Raw genomic sequence first — 24,155 nt, 5'->3', positions numbered from 1 at the left:
AAAAACCACAGACTTGCTAGCTGGATCACAAGATGAAAGTAGAAGAAAGAAGCCTAAAAAAAAAGAAAAGAAATGCAGCCATCACATAACTTGGTAAGCTGCAATATGATAAATGTTTGCATTTGGGTCTAATACAGTTTTAAGCTGGCCATAGATGGATCGAAATTTGGCCGGTTCAGCAGATCTAACGATCAACGTCCGTTGAATGGGCTTATTGGAAAATTTTTCTTGAGTGGTTACAGCTGCTGATCAGTGTGTTCTGAATGTGGGGAGTCCCCGCTGTCAGAATATGTCTCAGTAGGGAGGATTTCTCTGTCTACCTTGATTGTGTGTATGGCGGCATCTGATGATTTTTATTTATTTATTTTGTTTTTTTCATTCAGCCTGCTGGCTAAACAAAAAAAAAAAAAAAGATCCATCTATGGGCAGGGGTAGGCACATGAAGCCTCTTTTGCCGGTGTTCTGTCCAGAAGTGCTCCCCATTGAATAGTGCCCGTGCATGCGCAGGACCGAGCCTCACTTCAGCTGGTTTACCAATCAGCTGGAGTGACGTGACCAGGGCGCAAGCGCACATCATAGGAGGCATCTCTCGATGGGAGATACCATTTCACGGCCACAATTTAAACCTATACAAACAGCGGGGGGAGACCATAGTTCTCACATTGTGCCTCGCTATTGCGGGGCGGCTTTACAGTGTGCTGATGGTCCGGTTTTGTCTGTGTTGCAGAGCGAGTTTGCTGTGTTGAACGACCAGTTTTGCCTGTGTGAAAGAGTGGGTTGCAACACAGACAAAACCAGCTCTTCAACACAGCCACTAGCCACCCTCCAGCAGCAGTGATGCACAATCTGAGAACTACGGTCTCCCCTGCTGTTTGTATAGGTTTAAATTGTGCCTGTGAAATGGTATCTCCCATCAAGCGATACCTCCTACGATGTGCGCCTGCGCCGTGGTTACGTCAGCCCAGCTGATCAGCAAATCAGCTGTTGTGCTGTTCCGTACGGCACATGAACAGTACATAGGGGGCACTTCTTGACAGAACACCGGCACTCGACTCCCTCCCCATCACAAGGGCAGGAAAGTGTCAGTGAGACACTAATGCATTCAAATTCCCCACGCAGCACCTGCACTGAGGGGGAGGCACTGCGCCCCCACACATTGTAAAAGATGGGAAACATTGTTTGATTCTCTAACTTTGCTGTAGCTGCGATCGTCAGCTTTTGTGGTGGAGAAAAGATTGGGTGCAGTTCTGCTGGGGGGGGGGGGGTTCCCGTTTCCAGGAGGAGGACAACTGTCATTGGCAACTGCTAAAGTCAATTACAGTCCTGCTAGCCCCGTCCACCATCTGGAGAAAGATGCCTCACTTGGTTGCCACTACCAATCTCAGAAAGAAGGGATTTCACTGTGATTGAGAAAACCACAATCAGGTGACAGTTTGTGGAATTACTGTTGAGCTTCTGGGAACTTTGTTGAAATTATTCCTGAACCTTTGCGTCACTTACTACTGAACCCGGCACTCTGTGTCCCTTTAAGCCACAGTCAGTATTCAGCACAATGAAAATCGCATTCAACTTTTCCTGTTGCACCGAGCGCCGCACTTTTTCTCAGCTGCGAGAGCCCAATTTATGATCCTGCACACAGGCCCACTGCTTTCAGAAAACACCCCTGACTTGAGCTCATCATTGCGCATCCATTCGAGATGCTTGTGTGTGACATCACATACATCACATAAATCACATGCAAGCATGTGAGCTGGATGTTAGAATTGAATCAGCAGGATGAGTGTGCCAGGACAGGTAGATGTGTCTCATCTCTGCTTCCTTTCACCACTCTGCATATCATAGATGAGAAGAGGGTACAGCGGTGGGGCAGATGTCCAGGGAGGTACAGTGGTGGAAGAGAGGAGAAGGGGGTTCAACAGTGGGATAGAAGAGCAGGGGAGTTCAGTGTTGGGGCAGATGAGCAGGGGAGTTCAGTGTTGGGGCAGATGAGCAGGGGGGGTTTAGTGTCGGGGCAGATGAGAAGGGGGTTCAGTGGTAGGACAAAAAAGCAGGGGGTAGAGCAGGGGGCAGATGTGAAAGGAGGTGTATTGGTGGGGCGGGGGGGTTACAGTGCTGGGGCAAGAGAGCAGGGGGAACAGAGGTGGGGCAGAAAAACGGGGGGGTACAGAGCTGAGACAGATGTGCAGGAGGTACATTAGTGGGGCAGATGAGAAAGCGGGTTACAGTGGTGGGGCAGATGAGAAGGTGATTCAGTAGTGAGACAGAAGAGCATGGGGATACGGCGGTGAAGCCGATGTGCAGGGAGGTACAGAGGTGGGGCATATAAGAAAAGGGGGTACATTGATGGGGCAGATGAGCAGGGGAGGTTACAGTGGTGGGACAGAAGAGCAAGGGGGTTTAGTGTTGGGGCAGAGGAGTAAGGAGGTACATTGGTGGGACAGATGAGCATTGGGTTACAGCGGTGGGGCAGAGGAGCAGGGGGGTACAGAGGTGGGGCAGATGTGCCGAGGAGAAAGGAGGTAAATCGGTGGAACACATGAGAGGGGGGTTGCAGTGGTGGGGCAAAAGAGCAGGGGGGACAGTGGTGGGACAGATGTGCAGGAGGTACACTGGTGGGGCAGATGAGAAAGGGGTTTACAGTGGTGGGGCAGATAAGTTCAATGTTAAATGAAAAGATGGTTCAGTGGTGAGACAGAAGAGCATGGGGGTATGGCGGTGGAGCAGATGTGCAGGGAGGTACAGCGGTGGGGCAGATGAGAAAGGGGGAACATTGGTGGGGCAGATGAGCAGGGGGTTACAGTGGTGGGGCAGATGAGCAGGGGGTTACTGTGGTGGGACAGAAGAGCAGGGTGGTACAGAGGTGGGGCAGATGTGCAGGGAGTTACAGTGGTGGGGCAGATGTGCAGGGAGTTACAGTGGTGGGGCAGATGTGCAGGGGGTTACAGTGGTGGGGCAGATGAGAAAAGGGGGGTACATTGGTGGGGCAGATGAGCAGAGAATGGGGTTGCGGTGGTGGGGCAGATGAGCATGGGGTTACAGTGGTGGAGCAGATGTGCAGGGATTTACAGTGGTGGGGCAGATGAGCAGGGGGGCTGATGATCTGAGGTGTGAGAGTGCAGGATGTTAATTTCTCACTGCTAAAGTAGTTTACAGCATTTACTTTATAAAAAAATCCTTTTTGTGATTGAGAGTGTGAAGTTGACGTTTTTTTGTTATAAAATCGACATGCTCAATTTCTTTGAAAACATTTTTTGGCACACTGTGCTCAAAAGGTTGCCTACCCCTGATCTATGGCCAGCCTTATGCCCTGTACACACGGTCGGACTTTGTTCGGACATTCCGAACACAAAATCCTAGGATTTTTTCCGACGGATGTTGGCTCAAACTTGTCTTGCATACACACGGTCACACAAAGTTGTCGGAAAATCCGATCGTTCTGAACGCGGTGACGTAAAACACGTACGTCGGGACTATAAACGGGGCAGTGGCCAATAGCTTTCATCTCTTTATTTATTCTGAGCATGCGTGGCACTTTGTCCGCCGGATTTGTGTACACACGATCGGAATTTCCGACAACGGATTTTGTTGTCGGAAAATTTTATATCCTGCTCTCAAACTTTGTGTGTCGGAAAATCCGATGGAAAATGTGTGATGGAGCCTACACACAGTTGGAATTTCCGACAACAAGGTCCTATCACACATTTTCCCTCGGAAAATCTGACCGTGTGTACGGGGCAATAGAATGTTAATCTGCAAATTGTAAACACCAGCTGGTACTGTCTCCACCTTGAGCACCCACTTTCCAGTGGAACCCAGTGGGGGGGGGGATTTACTAAAACTGGTACACAGAAATTTGGTGCAGCTGTGCATCGCAACCAATTGGCATCTAACTTTAGCTTGTTCAATTAGGCTTTGATAATACAACCTAGACGCTGATTGGTTACTATGCACAGCTGCACCAGATTCTGTGTGCACCCATTTTAGTAAATCTCCCCTGGTATGTCCATTTCCTCTTCCAGGCCTGTGTTGCCAATACCCAATATCATAGTTCATCCATTTTGGTGTATAGGAGGAGCATGTATGTAAATGCCTATGTTTTACTTCACTGAGAGATCTGATGCTGGCAGAAACTACTTCATGGGGGCTGTAGGTATAATTCAGCAGATAAATGTTTTTCGTTGATATGTACTGAGTTGTTTGCAACATAACTTAGGAAGCAGTTCTAGAGAGCAAAAAGCCAGAATGTCTTCTGGCTTTCTGTTATCTGAATTATACACAGTTCATTGCAGCTGGATTTATTACACTACCAAGGCCTTTAGGTGACCTTCAGCCCACATTTTGATGCCATTCCATTAAATCAGTTGACATTTGGAGGCTTTGATGTTGTTCAATTCAGTTGACTTATGGATTGTATTTATTTTTTTATCCTGTATAGTCTATACATTTGGGTAGAGGTTAAACCCTTGTTCAGTTTTTCCTGTGTCTGTCTAATTGGAGAGATTTCCCTTCACTTCCTATCCTGGAGACATAACAGGATGTGGGAGGAAAGTTCTTCAAAGTGATGTAAATCCCTTCTTTGACATTTGTCACAAAAACAGGTCCTGTTCTGGTGACATCTGCAAAATTTGTACAGTTAATTCTGTCTCCGTGACAATGGTCACAAGAACAAATAGGGTGAGGATGAATCTACCCAGTGTAGACTAAGGGCTCATTTAGACCTGTGCCTCCGTGTTTTTAGTGCCTCCCCAATGCCTCGCCACCCATGAAGTTGCAAAGGCAGCAGATAAGAGTGTTCACATGCCAAGGAAGCAATGCTTTACTTGAGCCCAGGCCAAAAATTCTCTTTTGACGTGTTGGGCAGGCAGCAAGCCCATTCAAGCAAAGTGGGAAACTCCACATTGGTGCCGCAATTACAAGGTTAAAACAAGCAATGAGGAGGCGTCAGACACACCTAAAAGGCAAAGCAGAGGCACAGCAGTGTAGATATAAGTCTAAACTTCGCCATAGACAGTAATAAAATCCAGGCTCTACCCTTCTCTGCTCTATTTAAATCTAGAAAAATAAGTTTGGATAAGTTTGGGTATGCAAGTTTTAATAGGTTTATCGAGTAATTGATTTTGTGAAGATCATGTCCATTTTATATTACTTATAAGTTTTATTTGTTTTATAATAGTAAAGAAGAAAAAAAACTATTTTTGTAATATAGTTAATCTCACCAACATCAGATAGCACTCTGCCAAAATGTTTTATACTTGTGTTTGCTGAGTCCGTGGTGAGCCTTTGTATGCTTGTCACCATCTATCATTCACACACATCTGCACAGGAATAAAATGATTAAATGTGTTCCCTAATGAAAGCATTGGTTTCTAAAAGTATGTATGCTGCAAAGCAGTGACCTGTAAGAGCAACTTATGAGTTGAGTGACTGTTCTCACATCAGCAGATTGGACTGAGATAAAACCTTAAAGCGGGGTTCCACCCAAATTTTGAACATTATCTCTATGCATTCTCTTCCTTGCCTAGATGCTGACATGCTGTGTAAAAAAATTTAAATCGCCGTAATTACCTTTTTTTTCTAATCTACTTAGCACTTCCTGGTTTTCCTCCCATGGGAGTAGGCGTGTTTCTAGCCTCTCCCAGACCTCCCACAGTCCCCTGGGAGCTAGTCTCAGGCTTCCCAGCATGCATTGTTCAACAGCGTCATCACAATATCTCGGTGAATGCTGGGAGCACAGCATTCACAGCATCCAGGAAATACATGCTTGTGGGCTTCAAATGCCCACAATGAAGATGGAAACCGCCTTCAGTGAATTTTATAAGTTATTCTTTACAACAAAATCAGACACAGGCGGACTTATTACACAGAACATGTGAGTAGATAATCATGAGAAGAAAAGTTTGTGAATGAACTCCAAAAAAAAAAACGATAGATAGGTGGACCCCCGCTTTAACAATTAATATACAGTATACACCTCTATTTACAATCTCTTTATCACAACATGCTTAACCACTTCAGCCCCGGAAGGATTTACCCCCTTCCTGACCAGAGCACTTTTTACAGTTTGGCACTGCGTCGCTTTCCCATAAATAGACCTTTCTTTTGATGGTATTTGATCACCTTTGTGGTTTTTATTTTTTGCGCTATAAATGGAAAAAGACCGAAAATTTTGAAAAAAATATTTTCTACTTTTTGTTTTAAAAAAAAATCCAATAAACTAAATTTTAGTCATACATTTAGGCCAAAATGTATTCGGCCACATGTCTTTGGTAAAAAAAATGTCAATAAGTGTATATTTATTGGTTTGCACAAAAGTTATAGCGTCTACAAACTAGGGTACATTTTCTGGAATTTACACAGCTTTTAGTTTATGACTGCCTATCTCATTTCTTGAGGTGCTAAAATGGCAGGGCAGTACAACCCCACCCCTCCCCCCAATGACCTCATTTTGGAAAGTAGACACCCCCAAGGAAATTGCTGAGAGGCATGTTGAGCCCATTGAATATTTATTTTTTTTGTCCTAAGTAATTGAATAATGACACACACTAAAAAAAATTTACAAAAAGTTGTCACTAAATGATATATTGCTCTCACATGACATGGTTATATGTGGAATTGCACCCCAAAATACATTCTGTTGCTTCTCCTGAGTACGGGGATACCACATGTGTGGGACTTTTTGGGAGCCTAGCCACGTACGGGGCCCCGAAAACCAAGCACCGCCTTCAGGATTTCTAAGGGCGTAAATATTTGATTTCACTCCTCACCACCTATCACAGTTTTGAAGGCCATAAAATGCCCAGATAGCACAACCCCCCCCCCCCCCCCCCCCATGACCCCATTTTGGAAAGTAGACACACCAAGCTATTTGCTGAGAGGCATGTCGAGTCCATGGAATATTCTATATTTTGCCACAATTTGCGGGAAAAAAAACTTTTTTCTTTTTTTTTTTTTGCACAAAATGTATTTTGGGGTGTAATTTCACATATTCCTATGGCATGTTTGAGCAATATATCATTTAGTGACAACTTTGTGCAAAAAAAAAAATTGTCTTTTTCCTGCAACTTGTGTCACAATATAAAATATTCCATGGACTCGACATGCCTCTCAGCAAATAGCTTTGGGTGTCTACTTTCCAAAATGGGGGGATTTGAACTGTCCTGGCATTTTATGCACAACATTTAGAAGCTTATGTCACACATCACCCACTCTTCTAACCACTTGAAGACAAAGCCCTTTCTGCCACTTTTTGTTTACATGAAAAAATATTTTTTTTGCAAGAAAATTACTTTGAACCCCCAAACATTATATATTTCTTTAAAGCAAAGGCCCTACAGATTAAAATGGTGGGTGTTTCATTTTTTTTTTCACACAGTATTTGTGCAGCGACTTTTCAAACGCATTTTTGGGGGAAAAAACACACTTTTTACATTTTGAATGCACTAAAACACACTATATCGCCCAAATGATCTTAGGCCGAGTACATGGATACCAAATACGACATGCTTTAGAATTGTGCACAAACGTGCAGTGGCGACAAACTACATACATTTTTAAAAGCCTTTACAGGTTACCACTTTAGATTTACAGAGGAGGTCTACTGCTAAAATTACTGCCCTCGGTCTGACCTTTGCGGTGATACCTCACATGCATGGTGCAATTGCTGTTTACATTTGACGCCAAACCGATGCTTGCGTTCGCCTTTGTGTGAGAGCAGGGGGGGACAGGGGTGCTTTTTTTTTTTTTTTTTTTTTTTTTTCTTTATTTTTTTTTGCTTTTTTATCTTATTTTTAAACTGTTCCTTTCATTTTTTTTTTTTTTTATTGTTATGTCAGGGAATGTAAATATCCCCTATGATAGGGTAGTGACAGGTACTCTTTTTTTGAAAAAATTGGGGTCTATTAGACCCTAGATCTCTACTTTACCCTCAAGGCATGTGACCACACCAAGATCGGTGTGATAAAATGCTTTCCCAATTGCGCTGTTTACATCCGGCGAAATCTAAGTCATGAAATGCTCGTAGCTTCCGGTTTCTTAGGCCATAGAGATGATTGGAGCCATTCTGGTCTCTGATCAGCTCTATGGACAGCTGGCCGAATCACTGGCTGCATTCTCAGGTTCCCTGTTAGGACAGGAGAGCCAGAGAAAAACATGGAAGACGGTGGGGGGGGGGGTCTAATTAGTCTAGAGGCTAATTAGCCGCTAGGATTGCTTTTACATGAAAGCTGACCGCTGGCTGAAAAGAATGATACCAAGATGATACCTAAGCCTGCAGGCATCATTCTGGTATAACCACTCAAAGTTCAGCAACATACCAGTACGTTGCTGGTCCTTGTTGGGCATATATTGTAATCTTTTTTTTTTTTTTTTTTTTTTTTCATGCAGCCCGTGGGCTGAACGAAAAAAAGAGATTGATCGGTGGGTATGCGCACCATTAGAATACCTCCCTTCATCCACCCACTTCTAATGATGGGCATACATGCACCATTTATACATGCCGAAGCATGGGGGCATCTGCCCCAAAAGTTAGGAGCAAATCGCTCCTCCGCCCCTGCTGCCCCCATGCTTCGGCATATATGCTCTTTTTTTTTAACTGTGGTGGTAAAATCACCCCCTACAGCGTTGTAGTCACGGCTTTATGTATCGCGGGAGCAAACTCTGTTGCTGTCAAGGTAAATATATTCGCGCTGCAGCTGAATGGCTTACCTGAAAACAAAAAAAATGGTTAACAATAAAACACAGTAAACAGTAAAGTATAAAAAAATTGCATACCTGAAAAGCAAACATTATAAAACATAATAACAATAAAACATTGCAGAATAGAATACAGTAAAAAATAGCAGAACAATAGAGAGAGCGAGAACAATAAAACGACAACTATTTTTGTTTTTTTTATTTTATATATTTTTTTGTGTTTTTTATTTATTTTATTATTTTTTTTGTAACCCCTTTCCAGGTTCGGGTCTCTCAAAATGCGATGGCATCTTGGGAGACCCTGTGAAAGTGTGCCTAGTCTGTGCAATGCTGTACCCTATGCTAATACTCAACTAGTGTATGGTAGCGTTCAAAACATTCACCAATGCAAAGACCAGGATTGTCAGGACAGGAGGAACAATAATAGCGGGTGTCACGCCTATATCCGCGCTTGCTGCAGACACAACATCTTTTTTGGGGGGCTCGTTGGGTAGGGGTACTCGGGAGGACATATGGAAAATGCCCCTCGTGCAGCCGGCTTATTGCATTTGGTTGGGGAAGGTGAGGTGGAGCACCGTCTGGATACAGAAGGGCTCTGGCGATCTCTTCCTGGAATTTAAGGAAGGATCCAGTCCGTCCTGAAGCTCTGTATAGCACATGAGCGTTCAGCACAGCCAATTGAAATAAACAGACACTTTCTTGTACCAGCGTCTGGCCTTACGGGCAACTAGGTACGGCGCCAACAACTGGTCGTTGAGGTCCACCCCTCCCATATTGAAGTTATATTCGTGGACACAGAGGGGTTTCTCCACAACACCAGTCGCTGTAGTAATTTGGACCGTCGTGTCTGCATGAAGGGAGGTAAGAATGAAAACATTCTTATTATACCTTCACTATATAGCGAGCAAATTATTACACTGCAAGCAGGCTCTCTCCCCCAGCCTAAGACGGGGATCTACAAACTGCTGGGGAAAGCCCCATCGATTAGATCGCACGGTGCCACATGCTCCAATCTGATGATCAAACAAGTGACTAAAAAGTGGCACGCTCGTGTAATAATTGTCCACGTACAAGTGGTACGTCTTTCCGAATAAGGGTGACACCAAGTCCCACACTATCTTGCCAGCGCTTCCTATGTAGTCAGGGCAGTTTGTCGGCTCTACGTGACTATCTTTGCCCTCGTAAACCATAAAACTACATGTATAGCCTGTGGCCCTGTCACAGAGCTTATACATCTTGACCCCGTATCTGGCACGCCTGCTGGGAATGTACTGTTTGAATGACAAGCGGCCAGAAAACTTAATCAGGGACTCATCAACGTAGACAACTTGGTTGAAGTGGTTTACGAGAGGCCGAATTTTGTAGAGCCGATCATATCCAGGGTCTTCACGAGGACGACATCGTTCATTGTTGTTGAAATGCATGAACCGCAAGATCTGCTCGTATCTTGCCCTGGTCATGGAGGCAGAGAACACGGGCATATGGTGAATTGGGTCAGTGGACCAATATGACCGCAACTCACTCTTTTTAATTATGCCCATGTTGAGAGAAAGGCCCAAAAAGAGCTTAAATTCGGAAACCGTAATTAGTCTCCAATCTCTCGCAAAGGGAGGACTGGGGAATAGTGGCGATGTGTTGACCAGCGTACAAATTGCTTTGGTTCACAATAGATCTATAGAGATCTTTGGTGAAAAACATCGAATAAAAATCAAGTGACGTAAAATCAACTGTTTCCACCTGAATGCTGGGTTGGCCAGTGAATGGGTGAAGTACGGGTGCTGCAGAAGTGGTGGGTTCCCAATTAGGATTGGCGAATGCAGCAGGAAGGGCACTATGGGCACGACGGGCCTGTGTTCGTCTTCTTGGTGGCAGCGGGACACTACTTGTGCTTGCCACTTCACCAGCTTGAACTGCACTTATGGGACTCGCCACGTCACCTCGTGATACTGCAGTGCTGGATTGACTACGACCAGGGTGTACTAGGCCGCTGGTGCTTGCCAGTTCACCAGAAGGAATAGCGGCGCTAGTACTGCTCTGCTCCATATGAGGGACCTGTGGTTCTTGTACCTCAGCAACAGCAGAAGAAGAAGATCGGGGTCTGGTACGCCTGACCTTGGCAGGGACCACAACTCCGTCGTCAGAGCTATCTGTCATGGAGCTGCTGTCGTCTACAGGATCGTATTCTGAGTTTGAATCTGACAGATGAGTGACTTCCTCTTCACTATCTGTCATGCTCAGAAACGTGTAGGCCTCTTCACTACTGTACCTTCGATTTGCCATTTTGGGCTCTAAATTTAGTGGTACTCTAGTGAGACTCACAGGTAAAAAAGCTCCTGACTGTTAGCGACTGCATCAAAACGCTACCAAAAAAACTGTTAGCGATCGCAGGGATCAGGCCTGACTCTGCAAACGCTGAAGTTATGTGTGTTTAGTGTTTTGTAAGTGTCAGTGATCGATCGATACTGCACTTGGGTGGGCTGGGCCGGGCAGAGGGGCAAAACGTAGGTGCTAGCAGGTATCTGGGCTGATCCCGCTAACACTGCGTTTTTGGGAACCCTAAACTGCTGGGGACGCTAGTATAGATCTGATCGGATCAGATATTGATCCGTTCAGATACTATACCACTAACAGAGGTGTATGCTGCGTGTGTGGGTGTTAGCGGTACTGGCACTAACCTGACGCTGCCTGGGGCGACGCAGACCCTATTTGACCCTAAAACCTAACTTATATCACCCGCTGGGCGATCATGGGGTTAAACGTTTATTAGGTAATAAACAGCGGGTGCCCTGACACTATAAAGTACAAACTAACTAACCAGCATCACCCGTAACAGTTATACGGTGATCACTGGTGAAAGGGTTAACTAGGGGGCAATCAGGGGGTTAAAACCTTTATTAGGTAGTATATGGGGGTTCCTGACGCTATAAAAAGCTGACGGCGAACCTAAATACATACCTGCCTAACTAGCATCACCTGTGACACTAATACAGCGATCAGAAAAACAATCGCTTAGTGACACTGGTGACGGGGGTGATCAAGGGGTTAAACCTTTATTAGGTGGGTACCCTAAAGGGGCCTACCACTAACTTCCCCACCAATGCAATAATCAGTAAAAAAAAAAAAAACTGCTATTGGTGTCACTGTGACAGGGGGTGCAGGGGGTTGATTGGGGGGTAAAAAGTGTGCCTGCGTGTTCTACTGTACGTGTAGTGTTGGTGCAAACTTACTTGATGTCTTCTCTCCTCGGCGCCGGAACGAAAAGACCGATACGAGGAGAGATGACATCACTTCCTCTGCCGCTGTTTACATTACAGCAGCAGAGGAAGATTCTCATTAGCCCGGAGCGATCGCGAGGGGGTGGCCATGAATCAGTGGTCTCCCCCTTAGCAGGGATCGCTCCTGGAATGAAGCCGACCGCCTCGGACACCAGGGGGGCGCACAAAGTGTCCCCCGCCCGCGTGAGGCAAGTCACGTACTCATACTGCAAAGTTCCAGCCGCAAACTATTTTTTTCTAAAATTTTTTCTTAATTAGGACACTTACCTGTCCAGGGAGCCCACGATGTTGGCTCCCCCGAGGCTGATTCGTTCACCGGCTCAGGTGCAGGCGCTGCCATTCCAACTAAGGGAAACCGGCAGTGGAGCCTTCAGGCTTAACAAGCAGGTTTCCTACTGCGCATACGTAAGTCGCAATTCGCTTTGTGAATGGCCAGCTCGTCTTCTGGGATATACACAGGTCCCAGAAGGCAGCGGGGAAGAAGGAGGAGGGCTCGCCGCAGAAGAGGATGTGACGTACTGCGCCACGGCTGGGCTAGGATGGAAGTAAATTTATTCTTTCTAAAAAGGTAGGTAAGAAAAAATATTAAATAAAAGATAGATATCCAAAAACGAGGGGTGGTCTTTAGTTGAAGACCACCTTGTAAAAGTGTGTGGAACTCCGCTTTAATAAAGTGACTCTACACTATATAGTCAAAAGTTTTGTGACACCTGCCTTTACACGAACTTGAACTAATGGCATCCCAGTCTTAGTCCGTAGGTTACAAAGAGAAATATGAAATGAGCATATTCAACTTAAATACAAGTTAGTATTTTTGGGTGAAGGTTCTACTTTTAAGTAATCTTTTATGCCCAGAAATCACCGATACCTAGAAGTCCAGACATCTGTGTCAGTAAACTCAACAATAACTCTGACTAACTTGCATACCTAAATAATTTATTATATACAGTATTTTGTTAAAAGTATTGTGACACCTGCCTTTACACGCACATGAATTTTATTGGCATCCCAGTCTTAGTCTGTAGGGTTCAATATTAAGTTGGTCCACCCTGCAGCAATAACCGCTTCAACTCTGTCCACAAGGTTTAGGAGTGTGTCTATGGGAATATTTTAGCATTCTTCCAGAAGCGCATTTGTGGGGTCAGGCACTGATGTTTGCGAAGGCCTGGCTCGCAGCCTCCGCTCTAATTGTTCGGTCGGGTGGAGTTCAGGACTCTGTGCAGGCCAGTCAAGTTCCTCCACCCCAAACTCGCTCATCCATGTCTTTATGGACCTTGCTTTGTGCACTGGTGTGCAGTCATGTTGGAACAGGAAGGGGCCATCCCCAAACTGTTCCCACAAAATTGGGAGCATGAAATTGTCCAAATTGTCTTGGTATGCTGACTCCTTAAGAGTTCCCTTCACTGGAACGAAGGGGCCAAGCCCAACCTCTGAAGATCAACCACACATCATAATCCCTCCTCCACCAAATGATTAGGACCAGTGCACAAAGCAAGGTCCATAAAGACCTGGATGAGCGAGTTTGGGGTGGAAGAACTTGACTGGCCTGCACAGAGTCCTGACCTCAACCCAATGGTGCACCTTTGGGATGAATTAGAGCGGAGAATTCAAACCAGGCCTTCTCGTTCAACATGAGTGCCTGACCCCACAAATGCGCTTCTGGAAGAATGGTCAAACATTCCCATAGACACACTCCTAAACCTTGTGGACAGCCTTCCCAGAAAAGTTAAAGCTGTTATAGCTGCACAGGGCGGACCAACTCAGTATTGAACCCTATAGACTAAGGGCCAGTTCACACCTTTTTTTCTGCACTAAAAATGCATGCACAGTGTTTTCCATGTATTCCAATGGCTCTAGTTCACACCAATGCAGTCAGTTTCTATACCGGAAACTGACTGTAACTGACTGCACTGGTGTGAACTAGAGCCATTGGAATACATGGAAAATACTGTGCATGCATTTTTAGGGTCAGTTCACACCACAAAAATGCACTCTGGATACGTTCCGAATCAGTTTTTGCTTACAGTTCACACCACACTTAGTTCCAGTGCGTTTTTGATACAATTTGCTAGGTTCCAGTGTAGAAAAAAATGCAGCACGCTCTACTTTTTTTTTTTTTTTTTTTTCTGCACCGGAAACTGACTGCACTGGTGTGAACTAGAGCCATTGGAATACATGGAAAACACTGCATGCATTTTTAGTGCAGAAAAAAAGTGCACGGAACTGCATCTGGTGTGAACTGGCACTAAGACTGGGATGCCATTAAAGTTCATGTGCGTGTAAAGACATACTTGAAAATTCTATCAATATTATAACAAGTCGTGAAGGTCCTCACATAACAAAGTTGTGGGTAAATTTCAATGATCTGGAAGACCCCATCTAAAACTGTTCGGTTTGTAGGCTGAATTCCAGGAATTTAGCAACTTTGCAAAACGTGTAGGCACGCTATAAAGTAGAACTATAGGCAAAACTTTTTTTCATTTTGGATAGAGTAAGGGAGGGTTATAACCTCTGTCAGATCTTTTTTATTTTTTTTGCCATCTGTGTCCCATTGGGAGATTTCCACTCACTTCCTACCCCATAGCCAAACAGAAAATGAGAGAAAATCCCTGCAAATTAAGAGAATTTTTGGGGGACTCCCAGGTCAACAGAACTAGTGCCCCCATTGGAAGATTTCCCCTCTATTACTTTTCTGGGGACAACCCAAAATTTGGGAATTTCTTTTACTTTCAATAATGGTAAAAAGGACAAATAGGGTGAGTCTCCTTAATCACTTAAGGACCAGCCTCGTTTTGGATTTTAGGTGTTTACATGTTTAAAACAGGTTTTTTTGCTAGAAAATTACTTAGAACCCCCAAACATTATATATGGGGGTTTTTTTCGAACACCCTAGAGAATAAAATGGCAGTCTTTGCAATACTTTTTTTGCACCGTATTTGCGCAGCAGTCTTATAAGCGCACTTTTTTTGGAAAAAATTTTTGAATAAAAAAATAAGACAGCAGTAAAGTTATCCCAATTTTTTTTTATATTGTGAAATATAATGTTACGCCAAGTAAATTGATACCCAACATGTCACGCTTCAAAATTGCGCCCGCTCGTGGAATGGCGTCAAACTTTTACTCTCAAAAATCTCCATAGGCGACGTTTAAAAAATTCTACAGGTTGCATGTTTTGCGTTGCAGAGGTGGTCTAGGGCTAGAATTATTGCTCTCGCTATACCGGTCATGGCGATACCTTACATGTGTGGTTTGACCACCGTTTTCATATGCAGGCGCTATTCGCGTATGCGTTCGCTTCTGTGCGCGAGCTCGTCGGGACGGGGAGTTTTTTAAAAAAAATTTTTTAATTTTTTATTTTACATTATTTTTTTTATTTTTTTACACTGTTTAAAAAAAAAAATTGTCACTTTTATTCCTATTACAATGTAAACATCCCTTGTAATAGAAAAGAGTATGACAGGACCTCTTAAATATGAGATCTGGGGTCAAAAAGACCTCAGATCTCAACTAAAATGCAATTGAAAAAAAAGTCATTTTTTTAAAATGACATTGAAAAAAATATGCCTTTAAGAGGCGTGGACGGAAGTGACGTTTTGACGTCCCTTCCGCCCAGCAGTGTCATGGAGACGAGTGGGCGCCATCTTAGCCTCACTCGTCTCCAGACACAGCACTGACAGGACGCGATCGCCTCCACCGCTACTGACGGCTCCTGTAAGTGGCGGAGGGCACCGGATCGCGGGGGGGCCCTCTCCCACCACCTTTAAAATTGATCTTGCGGCGAATCCGCCGCAGGGACCACTTTTATCAGAAAGCCGACCGCCGCACGAAAACAGGGATACCGGGGTTATGGCAGCTAGCTGCTGCCATAACAACGGTATCCGCCGCCAAAGTTTGGACGTACATCCTCGTGCGGCGTTCGGCAAGTGGTTAAAGGAGTTGTAAAGTCTCCAGGGTTTTCACCTTAATGCATTCTATCTTAATGCTGCACACAGCAGCTATGCCCGTCCCTCCCCTCTGCTGCCCATTCACAGAAGCCTTTGTATCTTGTGACTGAGTTCACATTTTACAAAGGCTTCTGTGTATGGGAAACTGAGGGGAGGAGCGGGCATAGCAGTTCCAGTTATTCTGCACTTGAAGGAACTGCGACTACAGTGAGCAGCGTCAGAGCTCCAGAAGTTATCCTCTTGGAGCACAATAAACCTGTCAGATATGACTAATAGAGAGGTAGGGCCTCCTTGGATCAAACATTTTCCAATACGTCCCACAGATGCTTGATTGGATAAAGAGCCAGAGAATTTGGAGGCCAAGTAAACAACTCACACTGGCTGTCGTGTTCCTCAAATCATTCCTAAAACATTTTTGGAGTGTGTCAGGGCGCATTATCCTGCTAAAGGGGCCACTGCCATTAGGGAATACCGTTAAAGCGGAGCTCCACCGAAATGTTTTTTTTTAAAAGTCAGCAGCTACAAATACTGCAGCTGCTGACTTTTAAAACATGGACACTTACCTGTCCAGGGCGCCCGCGATGTCAGCACCCGAGGCCGAACCATCTATTGGTCCTCGGTGCTGCCACCTCCATTTTCGGGAAGGGAATCAGGAAGCCGTGCGGCTTCACTTCCCGGTTCCCTACTGCGCATGCGCGAGTCGCGCAGCGCAATACGGCTGGTCCCTGCTGTCTCTGGGACCCGTGTGTTTCCCAGCAGACAGCGGGGGGGGGGGGGGGGGGGGGGAACAGGATGTGGCGTAAATAACCGCAGATTCTGCGGCTATTTACGCCGGAAGTGGGTACAGATACCTCTCCCATCCTCTGGAACTCGCTACCTCCATCTATCCGGCTGTCCCCTACTCTTGCTACCTTCAGGTGATCCCTGAAAACTCATCTCTTCAGGAAAGCCTATCACGTCTCCAACTAATCTCCTACCACTTCCACCAGCTCATTCCCCACGGTTACAACCTTTTGTACCACCTGCCCCACCCTATTAGATTGTAAGCTCTTCTGAGCAGGGCCCTCTTAATCCTATTGTATTGTATTATAACTGTATTGTCTCCCTTTTATATTGTAAAGTGCTGCGTAAACTGTTGGCGCTATATAAATCCTGAATAATAATCTGCACCCCCCTCCCCCCTGAAAGGTGCCAACTGTGACACCGGAGTGTGGGAGGAATCCGATGAGTGGAAGTTCCACTTTTGGGTGGAACTCCACTTTAACAACAATGTTTAGGTAGGTGGGACGTCTCAAGTAACAGCCATATGAATGACAGGACACAAAGTTACCCAGCAGAACATTGCCCAAGTATCACACTGCCTGTGCTGGCTTGCCTTCTGCCCATAGTGCATCCTGGTGAAATCTCTTCCCCATGTAAGCAATGCACAAGCACCCAACCATCCACTTTAAGTAAAATATATTGTGGTTCATCAGACCAGTATGCTGTATTCCATTGCTCTGTGGTCCAGTTCTGATGCTCATGTGCCCATTGTAAGCACTTTTGGCTGTTGACACGGGTCAGCATGGACACCCTGACTGGTCTGTTACCCCCATACACCACAAACTGCAATGGCCATTTTTTTCTGCTTTCAACACATCAACTTCAGGGACATGTTTACTTGCTGTCTAATATATCCTACCAACCTTAAGATGCCATTTTAACACGATAATCAGTTTTATTCACTTAACCTGGTTATAAAGTTATGGCTGATCAGTGTATGTGGTAGCAGAGAATAGTGCCCATCCTGTGTTCCCAAATATATGTACAGCCAGTTGAACGGGGTTATTCTACAATAAAGTTTGTTTTTATTGCTCTCTGTCTCCTTTGGGGCGATTTCCACTCGCTTCCTGTTCTTTGCCACCATCAGATAGGAAGCGGAGAGCAATATCCGGGAGTTTTCCACACTTATCCACGAAATAGTTTTAATTGTAGTTGGGTTTTAATAATGTATTTGACAAATGACGTAGCCTAATGTATAGCTATAAAGGGTTCTTTTCTCAATATGTGGATTTGTTTAATATATTTTTTTTGTCAGCGGAGTGTGACTTTAAGCAATGCGTTAACATTTAATTTGCAAAAACCCAGATTAGTCTTAGGTGGTTTTATTATCCTGGAACATTTATTATTAAAAACCTCAATCAGTGTCGGTGGCAGAGTTTCAGGCCATTGTGACCCATTTATCCAGAACCGGGATTAGAAGAGAAAGGAGAACCACAGCACACTGAAATGGGAAAACCATGGGGCTGACCTTATTCAGAATGACGTCAGACGGCTACATATAGTAGAAGGGGGGAATACCTAAAAATAAGAGGACCCCACTGCATGATGAACACATACAGTTGTGCTCAAAAGTTTGCATCCCCTTGGAGAATTGATAATATACAGTATGCACCATTTTGTATGAAAACATGCGTGAATAGGCAAAACATTTCTTTTATTTCTTATGAGTTTCATATTCAACTATCATAATATAATGGCACGATCATAAAACAAAACATGGCAACAAGTAAACAAATGAAATGACCCCTGTTAAAAAGTCTGCATCCCCTTGCTGTGTATTGTCCCCTTTGGCATCAATGACAGAGTACAATCTTTTGTAATAGTTGTTTGAGGCCCCCGAATTCTTGCAGGTGGCATAGCTGCCCCTTCATCTTGGCAAAATGCCTCCAAGTCATACAAAATCTTTGGTCGTCTTGCATGAACTGCACGTTTGAGATCTCCCCAGAGTGGCTTGATGCTATTCAAGTTCAGGAGACTGTGATGGCCACTCTAGAACCTTCACCTTTTTCTGCTGTAACCCCTGGAGGGTCAACTTGGTCTTGTGCTTAGGGTCATTGTTGTGCTGGAAAGTCCAAGAGCGTTTCATGCAGAAGAATGCAAATTGTCTGCCACTATTTTCTGATCATATGCTGCATTCATCTTGCCATCAGTTTTCAAAAGAATCCCCTAGGCTTTAGAGCTCCCCCCCCCCCCCCCAAAAAAAAAAACATCAGTTTTAAATCGCCCCCTTACCGTGGTTCAACTTTGTTTTTACCTAAAGACTGACTAATCAAATGTACATTATTACAAACTAGGGGCATTGCCTCCTGGAGTGCCAGATACCCAATTTACCTTCACTAAAACATCAGTGAGCCACCACCTTGCTTCACAGTGGGGATGGTATTCTTGTCGCTATAGGCCTTGTTGACCCCTCTCCAAACATAGCGCTTATGGTTGTGATCATAAAGCTCTATTTTGGTCTTGTCACTGTAGATTACAGTGTTCCAAAAGCTGTGAGGTGTGTCAAGGTGTTGTCGGGCATATTGTAACCGGGCTTTTTGTGTCAATGGTGCAGTAAAGAGTTCTTTCTGGCAACTTGACCATGCAGCTCAATTTTGTTCAAGTATTGTCCTATTGTACTCCTTTAAACAACCACATCATCTTTTTGCAGAGCAGCCTGTATTTCTCCTGAGGTTACCTTTGGGTTTTTCTTTGTATCCCAAACAATTACTCTGGCAGTTGTGGCTGCAGTCTTTCTAGGTCTACCTGACCTTGGCTTGGTGTTAAGAGATCCCTGAATTTTCTGCTACTTAAAAAGTGATTGAACAGTACTGACTGGCATATTCAAGTCTTTGAATATCTTTTTATATAATTTTACATCTTTATAAAGTTCCATAACCTTGTTACGCAGGTCCTTTGACAGTTCTTTTCTGCTCCCCATGGCTCAGTATCCAGCCTGCTCAGTGCATCCACACGAGAGCTAACAAACTTATTGACTAATTATACTCAGACACTAATTGCAATTTAAAAAGCCACAGATGTGTTCAACCTGTGTGTGTCTGTACCAAGGCCATACAGTCCAAGTTATGTAAACTTTTGATCAGGGCCATGCGGGTGATTTCTGTTGTTATGATTTAAAAAGGAGCCAAACAACCATGTTATAATAAGTGGCTTCATATGATCACCATCCTTAAAGGGCTTGTAAAAGACGCGCTCACCTTCTCTGCCCGGGGTTCTCGGCTCTTGATTTGATAGATTGATAGCAGCGCAGCTATTGGCTCCTGCTGCTGTTAATCGAATCCAATTACGCGGGGGCCAGGTCCGAGTCCTGCATTCTGTGTCTATGAACGCAAATGCTGGACTCGGGAGCGCGCCCGCAAGGTAACCCCCAGGGAGAGAGCGCGTCTTCCAGGGGGTTTACCTAATGCGAGGAGGAGCCGCGAGCACTGCAGCAGGACCCCAAAAGACGAGCTTCAGGGTTACACTGTGCAAAACAAACTGCACAGCGGTGGCAAGTACAGTGAAACCTCGGTTTGCGAGTAACGCGATTAACGAGCGTTTCGCACACCGAGCACTGTATTTCTAAAATTCCTAACTCGGTTTGCGAGTGTTGTCTCGCAAAACGAGCAGGATTCAGGCCAAAAGTGGTGTGCAGTACCGCTTTTGGCCTGAGGTGGGGGGCGCCGGAGCCGAGCAGAGCTGAAAGTCGCCGATCAGCGCCGTTCGGAAATGCACGGAAAGGCCAGAGGACAGTTCGGCTGACCTCGGCAAACCTCGGAAAGGCTCGTGAACAGAGTCTTTCCGAGGTTTGCCGAGGTCCGCCGAAGTGTCCCTCGGGCCTTTTCAGCTGTTTCCGAGGCTCTACGGCGCCCCCCGCCTCTGGCCGCATGTGGTATTGCATCCCATTGAAGTCAATGCGGAGCGAATTATTTTAGTTTCCATTGACTTTAATGGCAAAACTCGCTTTGATATGCGAGTACATTGGATTACGAGCATACTCCTGGAATGGATTATGCTCATAATCCGAGGTTCCACTGTATGATATGTTTGTTATTTAAAAAAAACAAAGGTTTACAATCACTTTAACCCTTTCATGCCTAAGCTTATTTTTGACATTTGTTGCTTGCAAGTCAAAATCCGTATTTTTTTTAGAACTCACAAACATTATATATATATTTTAGCAGAGAAAAAATGGCGATCATTGCAATATTTTGTCACACTGTATTTGTGCAACAGTCTTTCAAACGCAATTTTTTTTTGGGAAAAAGACACTTTCATGAATTAAAAAAAAAAAACTAAACGGTAACGTTAGCCCAATTTTTTTGTATAATGTGAAAGATGATGTTACGCCGAGTAAATGGATACCTAAAATGACATGCTCTCAAATTGTGCACACTCGTCGAATGGCAACAAACCACGGTACCAAAAAATCTCCATAGGCTGCGATTTAAAAATAGTTAACGGTTACCAGGTTAGAGTTACAGAGACGGTCTAGTGCTAGAATTATTGCTCTCGCTCTGACGATCGCAGCGATACCTCATATGTGTGATTTGAACAGCAATTACATATGGGGGCGCGACTTACGTGTGCATTTTCTTTGCTGCGGGAGCTCGCGGGGACGGGGGCGCTTTAAAATTATTTTTATTATTTTTATTTTTTTTTTACATTGTCACTTTAAAAAAAAAAAATTGATCATTTTTATTGCAGTCACAAGGAATGTAAGCATCCCCTGTGAAAGTAATAGGTGGTGACAGGTACTCTTTATGGAGGGATTGGGGGTCTTTTAGACCTTGTGCTTCAAAGTATTCAGATCGCCAAAAACTGCGATTCTAAATACTGTTGTGTTTTTTGTTTTGTTTTTTAAACGGCACCATTGGCAGCCGAGTAAGCCGGAAGTGACGTTGTGACGAAGAAGACTGTAACAAAATCGTTTTCGGCTTTCTTCCAGTCTCACTCTAGCCGGTGGAAGTGCCGGATTGGGTCTCTCGGTGGGAAGGGAGGCCCGGGAAGATCGGTGGAAGGCAGCAGGAGGGGGGAGGGATGTCCCCTACGGCTCCTCCGGGGTAACAGCCGAGTGGCTTTTAGCCGCATCGGTTGTTATCCCTGAAGAGCCAACTGCCCGCTCTAAAAAACTGTACCAGGATGATGCATGCACCATCCCAGTATAACCCCTTAAAGCCGAGGTCGCAACCAAGGGGTTTTAAAGCAGAACTCTGGGCAGAAACTTTTTTTCTGTGTAACTGCTTGTGGTTCCATACCTTTAGCTAGCATGTTGCCTGTTTGTTTTCCCAGTCCGTATTTACTGAGATGATGGATGTGCATCATTTAAATAAGCAGCTTCCTTGCCTATGATATCTGTTTTGCAAGACCGGTGGCTACTGCTGTCCCTTCCATAATTTTATAATCCACTAGAGTGATATTCTCTGTGGGGAAAAAAAACAACGCTTGCTTCTATGAATAACAACGTGTTCAAATAATGCAACTGTGCATAATTGTATACACAATATTAAACAATACATGAAGTCCAAATAATAAGTGCTTAATCCCTGGTTTTCTCATGTGATATCCAGCATAAAAAGTTCTCTCAAGCTCACAAAACTTTTGCCGTGTATATCCTACAGTGACTTGACTCTATGTGCTCCCAAAGACACCACGTGAAAGGTGAAGTGAAGGTCCTCACTCACCAGATATTGTTGACTCTCTTTGTCTTGTAACAAAAAAAGGGTCAGATGAGGCTTAAAAGGTCTCTGTGACCAAGATGTATCCACCGGCCGGCTCCCCACATCCCCTTCTCACAACGGTCCCTGGTTCCAGGGATGGGATCTCTTACAGGCAGGGTAGAAAGGAAAAATAAAGAACAAACTTCTTATAGCGTCTTTGTAGTTTATTAAAACCCTCAGCGAGGTTTAACATACCAAAAACATTTAAAATACATCCTGTGCAGGTATCCGCGTTAGGGGTGATTAACAACAAAACCGCCTAGGTGTCAGTGTGTGTTCCACCTAGAGCTCAGCGTGGCACACCGTGTGTCCCAGCTTGATGCGTTTCGTCATCAATGTGACTTTTTCACAAGCTGGAGATCATGGTGCATAACTCCATGTTATATACCTTCCACCACTACTTTCAAGAGCCCACCCATCTACCTCGTAAATACAGTATAGATTGTCCCTGCCCTGCTGTAGTACTTTTCGGCGAGCTGAGGCACAATTCCATCCCCGCTCGCTGCAATTGGGGGTGCCCGGGAGTCAGACTCCTGGTCTGAACCGACCCACTGATGCAATGTAATCAGAATGACTCCCCAGGGACTCCTGGTCTGTCCTGCCTCCTATGAGGTCATGAGAGGTGGGACAGACCGGGAGTTTCCTCCGCTCTCTCTGCTCCCCATGTACAGTGGGGACGGAAAGTATTCAGACCCCCTTAAATTTTTCACTCTTTGTTATATTGCAGCCATTTGCTAAAATCATTTAAGTTCATTTTTTTCCTCATTAATGTACACACAGCACCCCATATTGACAGAAGAACACAGAATTGTTGACATTTTTGCAGATTTATTAAAAAAGAAAAACTGAAATATCACATGGTCCTAAGTAGTCAGACCCTTTGCTCAGTATTTAGTAGAAGCACCCTTTTGATCTAATACAGCCATGAGTCTTTTTGGGAAAGATGCAACAAGTTTTTCACACCTGGATTTGGGGATCCTCTGTCATTCCTCCTTGCAGATCCTCTCCAGTTCTGTCAGGTTGGATGGTAAACGTTGGTGGACAGCCATTTTTTGGTCTCTCGCTCAATTGGGTTTAAGTCAGGGCTCTGGCTGGGCCATTCAAGAACAGTCATTAAGTTGTTGTGAAGCCACTCCTTCGTTATTTTAGCTGTGTGCTTAGGGTCATTGTCTTGTTGGAAGGTAAACCTTCCGCCCAGTCTGAGGTCCTGAGCACTCTGGAGAAGGTTTTCGCCCAGGATATACCTGTGCTTGGCCGCATTCATCTTTCCCTCGATTGCAACCAGTCGTCCTGTCCCCGCAGCTGAAAAACACCCCCACAGCATGATGCTGCCACCACCATGCTTCACTGTTGGGACTGTATTAGACAGGTGATAAGCAGTGCCTGGTTTTCTCCACACATACCGCTTAGAATTAAGGCCAAAAAGTTCTATCTTGGTCTCATCAGAACAGAGAATCTTATTTCTCACCATCTTGGTGTCCTTCAGGTGCTTTTTCGCAAACTCCATGCAGGCTTTCATGTGTCTTGCACTGAGGAGAGGCTTCCGTCGGGCCACTCTGCCATAAAGCCCCGACTAGCAGAGGGCTGCAGTGATGGTTGACTTTCTACAACTTTCTCCCATATCCTGACTGCATCTCTGGAGCTCAGCCACAGTGATCTTTGGGTTCTTCTTTACCTCTCTCACCAAGGCTCTTCTCCCCTGATAGCTCAGTTTGGCCAGACAG

General features: G+C 44.8%; 1 protein-coding gene across 2 annotated transcripts in view; it reads left to right on the top strand.

Annotated features, from left to right (window-relative positions):
• The window catches only part of NBN (nibrin), a 132,246-nt gene that overhangs the window by 76,461 nt on the left and 31,630 nt on the right, over nt 1-24,155 (top strand). The window lies entirely within an intron of this gene.

The sequence above is a fragment of the Aquarana catesbeiana genome, linkage group LG05 (assembly GCF_042186555.1).
Source record: "Aquarana catesbeiana isolate 2022-GZ linkage group LG05, ASM4218655v1, whole genome shotgun sequence".
NCBI classification, from domain to species: Eukaryota; Metazoa; Chordata; class Amphibia; order Anura; family Ranidae; genus Aquarana; species Aquarana catesbeiana.
This window is presented reverse-complemented; position numbering and strand designations above follow the sequence as displayed.